This window comes from Gnatocerus cornutus, chromosome 8, assembly GCF_029298725.1.
Source record: "Gnatocerus cornutus isolate USDA-ARS CGAHR chromosome 8, icGnaCorn1.1, whole genome shotgun sequence".
Taxonomy (NCBI): domain Eukaryota; kingdom Metazoa; phylum Arthropoda; class Insecta; order Coleoptera; family Tenebrionidae; genus Gnatocerus; species Gnatocerus cornutus.
In genome coordinates this window covers 13,708,517-13,723,782 of record NC_142240.1, presented here as the reverse complement: position 1 = coordinate 13,723,782, position 15,266 = coordinate 13,708,517, and the positions used below count along the sequence as shown (strand labels likewise).

The window sequence follows — 15,266 nt, the reverse complement described above, 5'->3', positions numbered from 1 at the left end:
CAAACTGGCAACATCGATTTCCACCCCCTTAAACGAAGCACAGGTCCCAAGCAGCAGTTGCCACTTGGTTTCGTAACGTGTGGGTGTGCTCGGTGTGTTTTATTCTTGTCCATGGCAGTAACATAGCTGCCATTGTTATCTGATTATCCGCGATAGTGACTCGGTGCTGCTGTTTTGATAGGGGTGGAAAAATGTCGATCAAGCGGATAGACGAATACACACTTAGGGTAGGTGGTGGATTTTCGCGATTGTTGTTATTGTCAAGTTTCTTTGGTGAACGACCCTTAATAGGTCAGGGTTGATTGCCAGTTTATCGATCTAAAGCCACCAGTTTGCTTTATCTATGCAGAGTGGCTCTGGCAGAATTATAAAGTGATGGCACTTAACTTTTATTTATCGCACTATAAAACGCGTAAGGATAATGTAGGTGCATTATGTTGGTACCGGTGCACAGCTCATGCTAGATATGAATTATGCTTTGTGTGACGATGAAATCGCCTCTTTTTGAATTATTAATATCTCCGACGCGTTATTTCTGCTCTTTGTGAAATATTGATGAATGGTGGGTGATAGTTGGACGTGGTGGGGTGTGTTAACTTTGCTATTGAATTATTATGGACGCATAGTGTGTGCAGGTGCACAAAATCGCATTGGAAATATCTTATATAACAACACAACTGGTTTTTATTTCACATTACATACATCATTGTTGTGGAAAAAGTCTTGCGGTGGTGTGGTTGAAAGTATCACTTTCGGAATCGAATTACAGGAATTTCCCAAGGCGCTTTGAAGAATTTTAAATTGACCAGAAGAAGGCAAAAGTCGGTTTTTGATGTCTTTCAAAAACGCGTCCTGAAACTCTTTCATCCTGAAGAAATTAATTGCTTTCGATTCTTTATCCGAAGCCTCTTGTCCTGTTTCCAAATTCTTCTTCTGAATTTTTTAAATGCAAAATCTTGAGGTTCAGTTAATTTTTCCTCATGTTCCTTCTTTAGATCTCTTCGTTTCACAAATCTTTCAGATCTTTCAAATGTAAAAGATTTCTTGCCTTCTTTAGATTATTTTTCTTTAATATTCTTTGAATTGTTACTAATTTTAATGTTTAGTTCTATCCCCTCGTGATGATGTTCCTTTAAATTTTTCAGATCTTTTTGATCATCTTTTTTCGACTTTTATTTTTGTGTCTTAGATTTATTTGTTTAGTTTGGTTTTTTAAACCTTGTAGATTTAAATCTTTTTTAAAAAAAATTCTCAGATCTTCTAAATGCCCAAGATTCCTTATCTTCTTTGGATTGTTTTTTTTATATTATTTTAATTCTCATTAATTTTAATTCTATTTTAATTCTTAAAGTTCTTCAGTTCAATCGCCTCATATTCTTAGATGTTTTTTTCAATTTTTCGGGACTCTTCGATAATATTTTTCCGAATTTTAATTTATTTGTATCGTTTTGTGTATCTTAAATTCGTATTTTTAGATTTCTTTTTTTAAATAATTTATATTCATATTCAGATTTTTTTAATTTCAAATCCTTGATTCTTTTAGACCATTTGTATTCTGTGATGTTGAGATTTTCTTCAAATAACTTGTGAATTTCTATTTCCTGTAATGAGTTCTATAGTTCGTTAAGTTTATTTAATTTTCTCTCTAATGTCGGATTGTAATATTTTACTCCTATAACTTTGCAACGTTTTAGAGAGAACTGAGAAAATTAGACTTCACGTAAATTAAAAGAGATATGTTTGTTTGCTCATCTAGAATAAGCAGCAACAATTTTCCTCTAAATATTGGTCGTTTTAGTCCTTAGAAAATCAAATTTATTGTTACTTTTTGGCGATTTTATAACAATATAGATGCCAAAAACACACAATTTTTGAGAAACCGTTTTCGATTAATTTTTTACATTTCTATTATTAGAATTTTTCAAGCCAGAAATGTTTCTATTGCGCTAAAAGTAAGAGATTTTCTTTTGGGAAACGTGCGTTTGCTCGTCTAGAATAAGTATTGAAAAGTTTTCTTTTTAATGGGAAAATAGGAGATCGCTGCACCAATTTTCAATTCAAAATGCAGTTTAAATTCTCAAAATTTACTGTGAAATGTGACCGAATCTGTTTAGAATTTCATTCCAAGCAATTTTTCTTAATAACTTTGCCCATTTTCTGACAATGACCACTGAGGAATTTTCCAACAAGTCTAATTTATTGTTAATTTTTGTCTATCTAATAAAAATCATTTTTAGAACACTTCTGAAGTGGTGTCGCAGTAAAAACTATTTTCATAGTTTCTAAAATTCTAAAACTTGCACTATAATTGCCGCAATTGCAAAATTTATTGGGAAATGTTGGTTTTATTTTCGACTTAGAAATAAAATTCTTCTTTCTTGTTCTAAAATCACGTAATTGCGAAAGTTGTATTAGGAAAAAAAAGATGGTTCAGACATCCTCTTTGAATTTCATGATGAATCTTTTTGTTATTTTTTTAATTATGTACTTCGAAGTAGAATTTTTTTGTGAAACGGAAAAGAAAACTACAGTATCTGCTTATTTTAAATGAACAAACTGAACTGAAAACTGAAGGATTTGGTAGTTCAGATTACATTATAAGAGCTTCTCAAACATTACTGACTCATAATCGATATAATCTCCCGCTTTCGAATCCAGATAATCTCAAGTTTGTCGAAAAAATTAAAAAAGTTTCTTTAATTGTTTGACTCTACCTCTAAAGTTACTTTCGGAATTTGTATGACGGAACAAAGAGCACAATGAATTAAGGAGAATCCACCACTTCTTCAGAAAGGAAATGGGACTCTGTGGAATTCAATGTTTGGATCGCATTTCTGAAAACTTCATTTTTCGCCTTTAAAATCTTACAATATCGATTTAAAACGTAAAACGTCTAAAATTCATCGGGTAACTTCTGAAGCCATCTCGAATTAATAATAAGATCCGTAATGTAAACAATGAAGTTCAAGTTTACTTTAGTTATATCAGCGTTTCTCAAACTTCCCCAATTTGTGTTCTCCCGGGATTTACAAAACTACCCCCACGTTCACCAAACTATGCTTGAATTTCATCCCTAGAAATTGTCCGCTCGTTTGAGTAAATAAAATCGTTTTTTTTTTATTGAAAAAGTCCGGATTTCCCGGATTATTAATTAACCCAAGGTTTTATTTATGATGCGCCCCCACACTGAATGGAAATCCAATTATTTAAAGATCGGTGACAGACATTCAAAGAGATTAAAATGAAATTTGTGTTCAGACTCGCGAGTGGGCGAAATTGAACAGTACATCTATATTTCTATTGTATATTGTTTTAACTCGCCCACTTGAAATTCGGAAAGTGGGACAATCCCTTCGATTTTATTTCATGGAGACAGTTTTGGTAGCTCTTGCGCTAATTGCACCACGTGCACTGGTTACATTTTTATCGCAATCTCGCGTACAAATAGCTGTTAAACAATAAAGTGACAGGATTCATATTTATTCAGCAAATAGCAGCTCCGCATGTGTTAATTTAAAGCCATATATTATGCTAACGGTATTATCTGAGTTGGGTTATGTAGTTTTCATTTTCTTTTGAAATCTCGTCCGATTTCGATTGATGCACACAACCTAAATTCCATTCTTTCCGGAAATCGAGGTAGCGTTAAACTACGCTTTAACACAATACCGGAATTATCACGCTTTCTTTGTCTTTTTAATTGTAGTAGAACTTTTGTCGGATTTTTCTTAGAACCGCCGAGATCTGATCAAATATTTGGAGATGTTCGTGCATGTTGGTGTTTTACTACGTGTCGACACACAATTTCAAATAATGACTTCATTATAGAATTCCATAGCTGGAAGTAATTATTCCAGTTTTTTCGAAATTTCGACATAATCGCCGCATAATTCCACGTTATGAAATGATTTAGTGCTAATTCAATAATTTAATAAGATTTTATTTAGCCTCATTGTGAAAGGAAGGTCGTAACGGGGAATTATTATTCGGATATGATGTTTAAAATCAATTGTTAGGTTTTTGATGGTTGGGATTTATTATCTCGTAAATCTAGAGTTTTATCGTTGTTATATTGGTAGGATATATTATTCCCACAAAATGAATAGATCACAACCTTGACATAGACGAGCATATTCCATAAAATTTGCCACTTTGAATTTATGGCGTGGAAAGAAGAATTTCGAAATGATCGCGAATAGTGAAATAATGGCGGATGACGAGTTTCTGCCTAATTATTGGATACCATTAACTGGCATTACAAAACGAAAACAACCACCGAAGTCTGCTTTCTTGCGGAAATTATTGCAATCGCTTTTTACACCGATCCAACATAAAGTGTTTCATTATGAATAATAAAATACAATTAAAGTGTTTGTTTTAATGATCGGAGTACTAACTTATTAGCAATGTTATAATTAGATGGCAGTAAATTGTAGAGAATGCGTCCGGTGAAATCAATGAATTTGTTTTGTTAATACTGGTAGTTATCTCTATTTATTAAATGAAAGTAGACTTATTAGTCCACAGACCCTCATTTGTGGTATGATAAAAAATTTTTAGGTCACTTAGATAGTGAAATAATGATCGGAGTACTAACTTATTAGCAATGTTATAATTAGATGGCAGTAAATTGTAGAGAATGCGTCCGGTGAAATCAATGAATTTGTTTTGTTAATACTGGTAGTTATCTCTATTTATTAAATGAAAGTAGACTTATTAGTCCACAGACCCTCATTTGTGGTATGATAAAAAATTTTTAGGTCACTTAGATAGTGAAATTGATTGAGGTTTTCATGGTGTTTTGTAATGAAAATATTAATAAGCTCACTGCCTGCAACATACTCTCATCGCCTCCCTAAATAAATTAATCCATATTAAGAAAGCAATTACTTCTCAAAGCCGTGTTTCATCCCCTAACAAGACTCCTCCTCCCTATTTCCAGCCCACCCTGTAACCTTCCACTATGATCAAACAAAACTCGGAAAGGTAGTTCATTTGGCCCAATGGACCTTAAACACATTACAGCACGAAATGAATTATTTTGCAACGGGGTGTAAATGAAAAGTGCTAAGGGCGTGGGGGAGCAGTAACGCCAACACAAAAATTAAGAGCCGTATCAGTAAGACACTAATAAATTATGCAATTCAATTAACGTGTTGTCCGAAAAAAGTATTTCGGTTACATCAACCACAAATTGTGTGTACCGTCAGTCTGATTAGTGCCGGATGTTAGAGGGTTTTTTTCGACGCTTCTGGAACGAATTGCTGGTAAATAACCAACGGTTGGTAGCGACATCGAGGTGTTTGAACTTCACTTTGCAAATTTTTATTAAAATCTGCGGAAATAGTTGGGGGAAAATTAGGATCTGATTAGAGGTATAACTAGATAACTTTAATGAAGTTCTCATTTCTGGAAAACACATTAAGTTGCGGAAAAGTTTGGTCTTTAGTGGAACTATTGATCCTGTCTGAAGATGTTGAAAACAATGAAGCTCTGTTATCGGATTGGGATTTCATAGAATATCTTGATTGCAGGTTAAACGGGTCTTTTGTAAAAGAAAAGATTTGGAAAATTCTTGTAAGCTAAGTTTTGACAATTTAAAAATTTATTCTACTTTATCTTCATTTTAGACCTTAATATGGTAAATAAATGTGGCCAAATTTTATTGGTTTAGCACCAAAGTCATCAATAACACATTTTAATTGGAAAATTTGGCAAATTCCAAAATGAAATATTTTCAAAATTCGCCCAAAAATTATTTAATTTGGAACCTTTAAAAATTCGTATTAGTATTAGACCTCCCGGAATTTTACAATTTTTTAGTGAAAATTATAAAATGTATCTTGTCCGTCCTAAAATTTGGTAATTTGGCACAGTTTATTACCAAATTTCATAGCCTTATTGTTATTGCTAAAACTACGAGAATTAGAACTTTTTAGTGAAAAATATGCCAAATTTGATGAACAATTTTGACATAGTATATTAAAACACCGAGTTTCATAAGGCAATTTTTTAGGCACGAATCCAAGTTTATAAAACGAGCGGCAAAGCCGCGAGTTTTATAATGGATGAGTGCCTAAATGGCCTTATGAACGAGGTGTTTATATTATTTTTCCTAATTTGTTCTTGTAACAGAGCTATTTTCGCTATTTTCGCATTCGTTTTCAGTGCTAGAATATCCATTTCGATACGGAATGTTAGAATAGCTTTGTTTCCATAGCAACTTGGGAATGTTTAAAATACAAATTAGGAAAAATTTTGTAAATTTTGTTTTGCTTGTTGTATAAATAAGCTTGTACTTCATGCTATTAATTAAATATTCTAATTAGAAGTATGTAATAAAATCTATCTAAAAAGCGTAAATAATTTAATTTCAAAATTAGAATAGCGTAACTTCTGTTCTCTCAAACAAAAATGTTTTGGTTTAGAAAATTTTGTTTATTACTAAGCTTTTATTAATAGTCTTACCAAATTTTTTGGTCTTAATGCTGAAACTTTCAGAATTACTTTTTTTTGTTGGAAATGATTTTAAACTTTTATTGCTTTATTGCTCGATCTACCAGAATTCCAAATTTTAAAACTTCAGAGTTTCTCTCATTTTAATTTGATATATTTTTAATAAATTAACAAACCTTCATTACATATCAGTCGAAATCTAATTGCTACAGAGTTAAAACCACTAGAAACACAAGTTTTAATTGAAATATATTTCGCAGATACTAAAAATAAAAATATTTGTCTCTTCCGCTTTATTTTAATTTTTTTTCATCCGGCACAGTTATTTATCACTTTTTTTTTAATCAAATGTTAAGATCTTTGAACTTTTGTAATTTAATATTGAGCCTGGATTACAGGAGAAAAAAATGGAAAAAATCTAAAGATATGTTACTTATTTCTATTAATTAAGATTCTGATTGGAAGTACGTAAAATAACTCTAACCTAGAAAATTTAATTTCAAAATTTGAAATATTCTTATAAACTCAGAATACGCACTGAGTTTTTTAATATGAAAGTTTCTTTAAGAAGAATGTCAGCTCACGGCTGACGATTTAACAAAAATTAAAAAAGGAACTTTGAAAACAGTTTTATGTACGTAAAACTTAAAACCTAAGAAATTCTGTTCGTTTTAAGATTTTATTTCGACGTAATTTTAGTTATTTTGAAGCTCGTACAACCCAGCTGACACGAAAAATATTCTAATTGTTAAATTATTATATTATCGGTAGATTTAAACTTCCACCATAATTTACCCAAAAGCCCCAGATTCCAGAATCCCGGCTTTATTAGACAGATGTAGCTCTAAACTACACGACAAAACTTCCACCTTCCGTGCTCTGCTAAATAAGTTATATTAACACAGAAGGTACATGTTTTTTTCACGTCTCAATTGTGGGCCTCTACAGACTCATCCAGGAAACTGACGCTCTTTCTTCTATTAATCCAATATTCTTTGATTTTGGTCCCTTGGTGGTTTTATCTCATCGACTCCCCAGACAAAATATCTCTACAATATAGAAATAGAATGAATGGTGCTAGTTTAGCCTGCAAGAACTTAATAAGAGAATATTCGACACTTTACACAGCAGACAATGCCCGAAGCCCTCACGAAACCACTATAAATTCAACGCTGTAAGAGCACTTTTTGGATTTGGCCCGTTTAAACGTGGAGATTTTCGTGATGAAACTGGCACGTTTCCAAAAATGTAATGATCACTGCAGGGTAGCAACTGGAAAAAGCGGCGCCCCCATCTTCCGTCGTTTACTTTTTCAAATGCTCATTTTAGGGTTGTCGCATTTAATGACTGATGAGTCCCACAATCGGCGATAACTTCATTGCGGTCAACTTGGCGCATCTCCAAAACCATGTACTAAATTCGGCGTGGACAACGTGAAGAAACTTCGAACGTGTCTTTCGGTAAAGTTGTTAGTGTCATTCACCTACTCGCTTGTCACACTGACATTTCTCCTGGCGCCTCCACCAAAAGTAATAATTCAATAAAATTTCGTGTGTTTTGTTGGCAACGCTTGACTCTCCTGTTATTGATCAGACGGCGTCTGACCCGTTGCCAGGCAACAACCTCCTCGTCGCTGTTTTTTGTTGGTCTTTCTCCCGTCAATCGTCGTTTCTCTCTTGCTCGAAACGAAGGAAATCGTAACAATTTCGCATCGTTGTTTACCATCACATGCTTAATGTTAATTGGAATCAGCTCAGCTGGTAAATGTTCAAGTCTTTAGTTAGGAAAAGGGAGGAATTTCATTTCGATAAAGTTCTCTCCAAAAAAAGGGGCGGTTTTGGTTTTCAGCCAAGAGTTCGTTGCTCCATTTTTGTGGGGTCATGTTTTCCGATTATTGTGTCCTTTATGTCAAGGACGAAATTGTTATTGTTACTGCGACCTTGAGACAATTATTTGCCACCTGCTCCCACGAAAATAACAAAGCACTGATTGCCAATTTGTTTCGCAAGTGATAATTTTTCTTTCTTCTGTTACAGGTAGAGGCCAGGTCGCGTTTCGTAACTTGAAACCGCTCTAATGGATACAGACTCCAAACCGTTAAAACCATTCAAAACCACCATAATTCAACACTAGACGTAAGTACAATCTGCTTAAATTGATGGTACATGTTGGCATTTTTGCCAATTCTAAGAAAGTGATCCATTGATGTTAAATTAGCACCGCGGCTAGATTCGTGGAAAGGCGGTTTCGCCCGTGGCCAAAATCCAAAACCCAGTTTCAATGCAAATTTTTTAATTTGTTTTGCGTCTGGCTGGAGAAATAACGGCGGCGAAAATTGCGGTTTTCTTCTAAACTAGCCGATACTTCCTAATTTTAATAACACCAAGGTGAACTTCGTACATTGTAAAACAGTGTCGACAAGAAAATAAATTTTTATTGAAAGTGTGACATGGCAAGTTATACTGTCTTCCTCGATGTTTTTTGTGACCTCGGTTTTGCTATTGTTTGCGCAGAATGTAATTAAAAAACGACAGAAAAATCCAAGAAAAACTCATTTACGTAATATCCTTTCACTGGGAGCTTTTGGTTTCTTTTCCTTTGGATGCATGCATGATATGCAAATCGGAATTAATTAGAAAATGGTTTAATACGATTCCTTGCTATTGTTTCGTTGAATTGTGCGATCAGACTGATCAGCGCGGAACTCTACTTCTTTAATTGTTTAGGTGACTTGACACCAATTAAGATTGTGCAAAATTTACTAATGACGAAAATTCTTGAGTTTTAGTTCATTTGCGCGGTTATAAGCAAACTAGATCGGAAAGTTTTTTACTATAATTGAAACAGAAATGGAAATTAATCAAATTTGTGTTTTGAGTTTTATAGCACAGTTTCTAAGCTAGTCAAAAAATTATTTTGCTGTAAAAATAAAATTACCAGAATTGCAATTCGAATTAAAAAAATTGCTTCCATCTAAGAATTTTTAATTAGAATTTGATAAATGCATAATTTGGTATCATTTTTAAACTGGTTCAAAGTTGTTATCGCCACAAATTTCTTTGGGAGAAAATCTACGATTGTTTTTATTGGAATATTTATTTTATTTTATAATTTAGTGCAGTACTAATCCTAAGTTGCTATACATATTTCTAAACTTCTTTGCTAAAAAGTAAAAATTACACAAATTTCAGTTCACCATGACAAATGTTGGAAATTTTTGGTTACCTACATGTTTTACATGCCTTTCTTTTCACAATTCTTTAATTTACCACGATTTTTAAACTATGTAATTAAAATTAAAATTAAATAGTGCTATGCAACAAAGATCAGAGATTGTCGTTTAAAGACCGAGCTAATGCCCATCAAACCTTAATTTTTAGGCACTATTTGAAACGTGAAGAATTTTGGCTCTGTATGAGGCTAACGCGAAGAAGTCGATTTTAAGTTTTTTGAGGGTTGGATTTTTATTGCTTAAAACTATTTATTTGCAAAAAATGTTGTAAATCAGTCCTTTTCAAGAACTTTTTTTTGTTACAGTCACCAAAATTACAAAATTTTGATTTTTGGCTCGTTCCTTTGCCCTCAAATCTCGGAACTTTCACGGCTGAAAAAACAGTTTTTCTTAGAATAAAATTTTCGTCCTCATACATTCAACTCTAGAATTAATAATCGAACGTTCTTTAATTTCCTCATTTGTATTCAGAGGCAGTTTCAGTTGTATGTTTCCAGTTTCCATACGCACGTATATTTCTTGATTATAAAATACCAATTTTCAGAGAAGTACAAGCTACATGATTGTATTTCGATGTTGAGCTGGGATTAACCGGTTCTTAATCCACGCCAAGAATTGACCAACTTCATTTTAACAACAGTACATTAAGTACGCCTGACAATAATTAACACAATTAACAATAGCAGTCCACTTCTTGACGCTTAAAGGCTTCTTCTTCTAATTAATTCTGTTAGCCGATGGATACAATTTGAAACTATGTTTGTTCATTATCTGTGTGCCGTTTTCCCAGTGACTGATTGAAAGCTGGAAATTTGTGTGCTTTGCATTAATAAAACTTTTGACAATGTTAATACACCAATTATGCGTCAAGTAATTAATGTATGGGTGAAAGTTCATTGTTCAGCGTAGCCGTTTATTGCGAAAAGTCCAGTTTTTCTGCCATAACTAATGTGTCATTTGTCCTTTATTATTATCAAATAAATCACGAAATCGGTTTCTTCACCTCCGGTGTCGATTTAATCGGTGAAAGGTCACGTCCTCCGACAGGTATCATTTCCAATAAATCGCACTAATTATTCTACAAATTATCTCATGGCGCCTTGATAACAATCTCCATCGTTCATCAAATCTCAAATAATTCTGCTATTAATCCTCCACTGCAGCTCCATGTCGTTTTATGGTCGCGCCATAAACCAGTGTTCGTCGGGTTCATGGTTCTGGATGGAAACTGCAAAATTCGCCCGGAGCGGGGTCGTCGTCTGTCTGGTCATGAGAAACGATGAGCACGACGGCATTGTTTCGTTCCTCCTATACTAAAAAAAAAACTTCACTCTTCACCCGACTTAACCTCTTCACTTTCGGTACTTTCGGTTTCACACTTGCCAATTGTTTAAATCTTAACCGGGATTTAATTGGCGATACGGTTTAATGTTGTGTTACGGGATTAGTCGTGACCAGTGACCGGCGCTGTCAGATAAATCAATTTTGTAGTAACTGGTACCAATATAACGGTACCATCGTGGTTCACACTTCCAGCATAGCTGATCTAGAGAAAAGGTGAACGAAGCGCCGGAGACAAAAACGAGATGCTGAGGAATTCCGGTTTATTAAAGTACCGAGGAACAAAGGTCTATTTAGTTCTTTGTTTGGCAAGTGGCCGTTAGGTTGTTAGCGGCAATTAGCACCAGCGAAAATGGTACCGAATATAAAGACGCACGTGGCGGCGAATCTTACAATGTCATCACTGATGATAAGTTTAAGGTCTAAATTAACTCGAACTTTATACATGTATGCAATTGTTACATCTGATAATAAGGTGTGAGGAAATACAAAACTATTTGGCAGTCACATCAATGATAAGCCGACAAAGTGGTTTTTATCAGTTTCCAATTTGTTTTTCTACTTTTTCAATGACGAATCATCTCTAGGTCAGTACTTCCTTTGTCAAGTTATTTAAAGAAACTTAAGGTGTTTATAGCAAAAGCATTAAATTTTTTAACTGCTCAAGTACGAATAACATTCCTCTGAGGACTCTTCAAATTTAGCTTTGCTCAGACTGCACCTCCTTATTTCAGACAGATTTAGCTTCAAATTATAGTTTAGAGTAGCACTCCTGTGTTTTAGTTCAATTAGTTTCTGCGTACTCCAATTTACTTTGTTGTCTAATCACAGCTAATTTAGTAACAATGTGGTGTAGTTTAGTTTAGTTTAGTTTAGTTATTTTGGATTTAAAATTTGTTGCTCAAATAGTGCTACCACCTCATTTAAAATTCTAAAGCCGTCGAGTAATCCCGCAATTTAGAAACCCACTCAAAAGTTCCAAAATTTAATTCAGCAGCGGTTGAGGGAAATTTAAACTCGCACAATATTGGCAAAAAAGCTAGGAATCTCATTTTACTGTTCCTGACACGTAGATTTATAATTCCACACGAGGCTCTCTATCTTTCTCACTTTCAACTCTTCAAGCTCGTAACATCAAATTAAGAGTCCATTTCTCTTGCACATTTTAAATCAGTAATGTTTTCACTATGCAAATGAGTGTTGCACAATATATTGAGCATTTAATTCTGCTATGTATGGGCAATAAGATTTTATAACGTGTTCTTCACTTTTTGTTCGTTACACATGGCTAACAGTAGATAACGAAAACGTCCATTAATTCCAATCTGTTAAAAAATTTAGATTGACTTTCGTGTTGCAAGAGGTGTTCTGAGATCTTACACGTAGCTAACATGATACATAGAAATGTGATCGTTACCATTTAATTTGCTGCGATTATTGTTGATAATTTCCCCCATTCTTCCTCTGTGGAATTACACTAACTTCTTCTTTTGTCGGCCGCTAATTGATTTTATAATTGTGTGAAAGTGATAGTTTTTGATGTATTTATTACAATTATTATCAATGTCCCCAATTCGTCGGTGTTAATTTTTACTTCTGACTTCACTAAAAGCCCATTACAAATGATTAAGGCCTGTGAAACCGTCCCAGTAGCGGATTGTTTGGAACAAGTTGGATGAGAATTAATTAAGGATCACAGATTAAGCGGGTGAGTGTTAAGTGGTGTGTCCGGTTCCGGGCTTCCTGCCGTACACTCTCCCCGCAAATGTAATGATAGAACCAATGAATTTAGCTACACGAGTCCAAGGACGAAGGAAAAATAAAATTTGAATGTAGCTTTTTCGACAGATTGGTTTCGTTCTCCTACAATTTGGGTTAATTGGGACTTTCGCTGATGCATTAAAACTGATGCATCATAATTAGAAAACTCTCTTTATTTACGTTGTTTCAAAAAATATTATGCAATACATAACATAACAATTTAACGTTTTTATTCTTCACATGGAGGAAGAGAAAAATCAACCGGAATATCCTCCAAAATAAAAATTTCATGCATCTCGCACAACGCTCGATCTCCCATACGTGTACTGAGCACACGGTTACATTCCATGATCATGAATTTAAGATCGGTTGCGTTGTTATATGTCTTGCAAATTGATGCATTCCATTTTTCTGTTGTGTCGGAATGTGACCATACGCGTTCTCTAAATGGTGTGTCTTTAGGGAAATGTACCCACGACACGTCAGTAGCGTAAGTCCAGGACTTCACCCCATAGCTGATAATGGGTTTAGGGTTTGGTACTAATCTGTATGGAAATGGAGGTTCCACGTCAAGATAAATTACGTTATCCTCATAGTGCGACGTCAATTTTAAACATTTATGTTCATGTCCTCCCTTGTTGTAATAAATACTTTGAGAGCGAACGCGTGTTCTGACCACCATTTTTTCCGTAATATTGCAAAATTGAGCTAAAAACAGGAAACTGACATTTCTTAAAACTAAAATATACGAAACATACATGCCATAATTCTAGTTTCATTCATAACTATACCAGGGCATTTATACATGTTTCCTTTGTACCCCATCACGTGGACAGATACTAACCAAGGATGGCGATGTAGGGCTGCATTAGAAACTCGCGACGATGGCGACGGCAGCTTTGCTAGTGGCTCCAGCTTTGGGTTTTCATCGAACACTATAGTTGAATCCGTTCCGTTATTAAACAGACAATAACATTTAGTGCACAGTAGTAATAATGCAGGTACTATTAAAATTAATTTTAATGTACGCGGATGCATTCTGATCAAATGTCAGAGTAAATGACTGTCAATAACTAATAGTTAAAATGCATAACCTGCAAGTAGTTTCAAAGTCTCGGAGGTCTTAGGAGTTTCACATACAAGAAGAAAACATTCTCGTAGAGTTTGTTACCAATGTTTCACTCTTCAAATTTAACATTAATGGAAACTCATTTTATTTATGTCTTTTCAAAAAATATCAATACATTAACATAACAATTTAACGTTTTTAATCGCATTTAGGAAGAGAAAAACCAACCGGAATCTTCTCCAAAATATAAACCTTAAACTTTTCACACATATCTTTGTCTGACTTACGAGTACTGATCACATAGTTGCACTTTACCATCATGAATTTAAGATACGATATGCGGGAATATTGAGCGCAAACTGATTTATTCCAGGGTAATGCTTTGTCGTGTTGTGTCCATATGAGTTCTCTGAATGGTTTGTCTTTAGGGAAGTGTAGCCATGACACGTCAGTAGCGTAAGTCCAAGACAGCAGCCCATAGCTGATAACGGGTTTCGGGTTTGGTACTATTTTGTGTGGAAATGGAGGTTCTATGTCAAGAAAAATTACGTTTGTTTGATAGTGCTGCGTCAATTGTATACATCTATGCTCCTGTCCCCCCTTGTTGTAATAAATACTTTGAGAACGAATGCGTGTTCTGATCGCCATATCTTCCGAAATATTGCAGTACTTGGCTAAAGACAGAAAACTGATATTTCTTAAAACAAAAATATACGTAACATACATGCTACAATTCTACTTTCATTTACAACCAGACCAGGACATCTAAATTTGTTTCCTAAGTACTCCAACACGTGGATAGATACTATCCAAGGATTACGAGCTAGGGCTTGATTAGAAACTAGCGGCGACGGCAGCGGCTGCTTTGCTAGTGGCTTCGGCTCTGGGTTTGCATCGAACACTATAGTTGAATCCGTTTCATTTTTATACAAAGCACAATTAGTGCACAGTAGTAATAATAATGCAGATACTATTAAAATTAATTGTAATCTACGAGAACGCATTCTGATCAAATGTCAGAGTAAATGACTGTCAATAAACTAAAATGCACAACTTGCTTGTGAAACTTATTCTTGAGTTTATTACTCCTATTTTAAATAAAAGAGTCTCAAAGTTAAAGAGTTGAGGGTGTTTCACATAGGAGTCGTTTAAATGCAAAACCCGACATCTGCATTTAACCATCATTTTTCGAGCAATAGAAAAAGCTTTACTAGCATTTTTACTTCTAAATGTCGGAAGATCAAATTTTGTCAGTTTGTAGTAAAAAGCTTATAAATTACGAAGATGAACCTTTTCAAATTCTGTATTGAACCAGTTAGGAATTTATATTGCTTCCTTTTGGTTTGATGCAGAAGCCAGGTTTTTCATTTAGGCGACTGAAGAAAGAAAAACGTTAGTTTTCGTGCT

General features: G+C 34.2%; 2 protein-coding genes across 8 annotated transcripts in view; both read left to right on the top strand.

The window, feature by feature from the left end:
• Positions 1-8,583, top strand: part of LOC148170072 (uncharacterized) — a 27,456-nt gene extending 18,873 nt beyond the window's left edge. The window contains exon 6 of the mRNA XM_088044254.1: positions 8,493-8,583. The gene's annotated coding sequence lies outside the window, so the exon portion shown is untranslated. The remainder of the gene's footprint in view (positions 1-8,492) is intronic.
• Prosap (SH3 and multiple ankyrin repeat domains prosap) overlaps positions 8,499-15,266 on the top strand; it is a 22,777-nt gene continuing 16,009 nt past the window's right edge. For all 7 annotated transcript variants that reach the window (XM_088042829.1, XM_088042825.1, XM_088042828.1 and 4 more), the window contains exon 1: positions 8,499-8,591. The gene's annotated coding sequence lies outside the window, so the exon portion shown is untranslated. The remainder of the gene's footprint in view (positions 8,592-15,266) is intronic.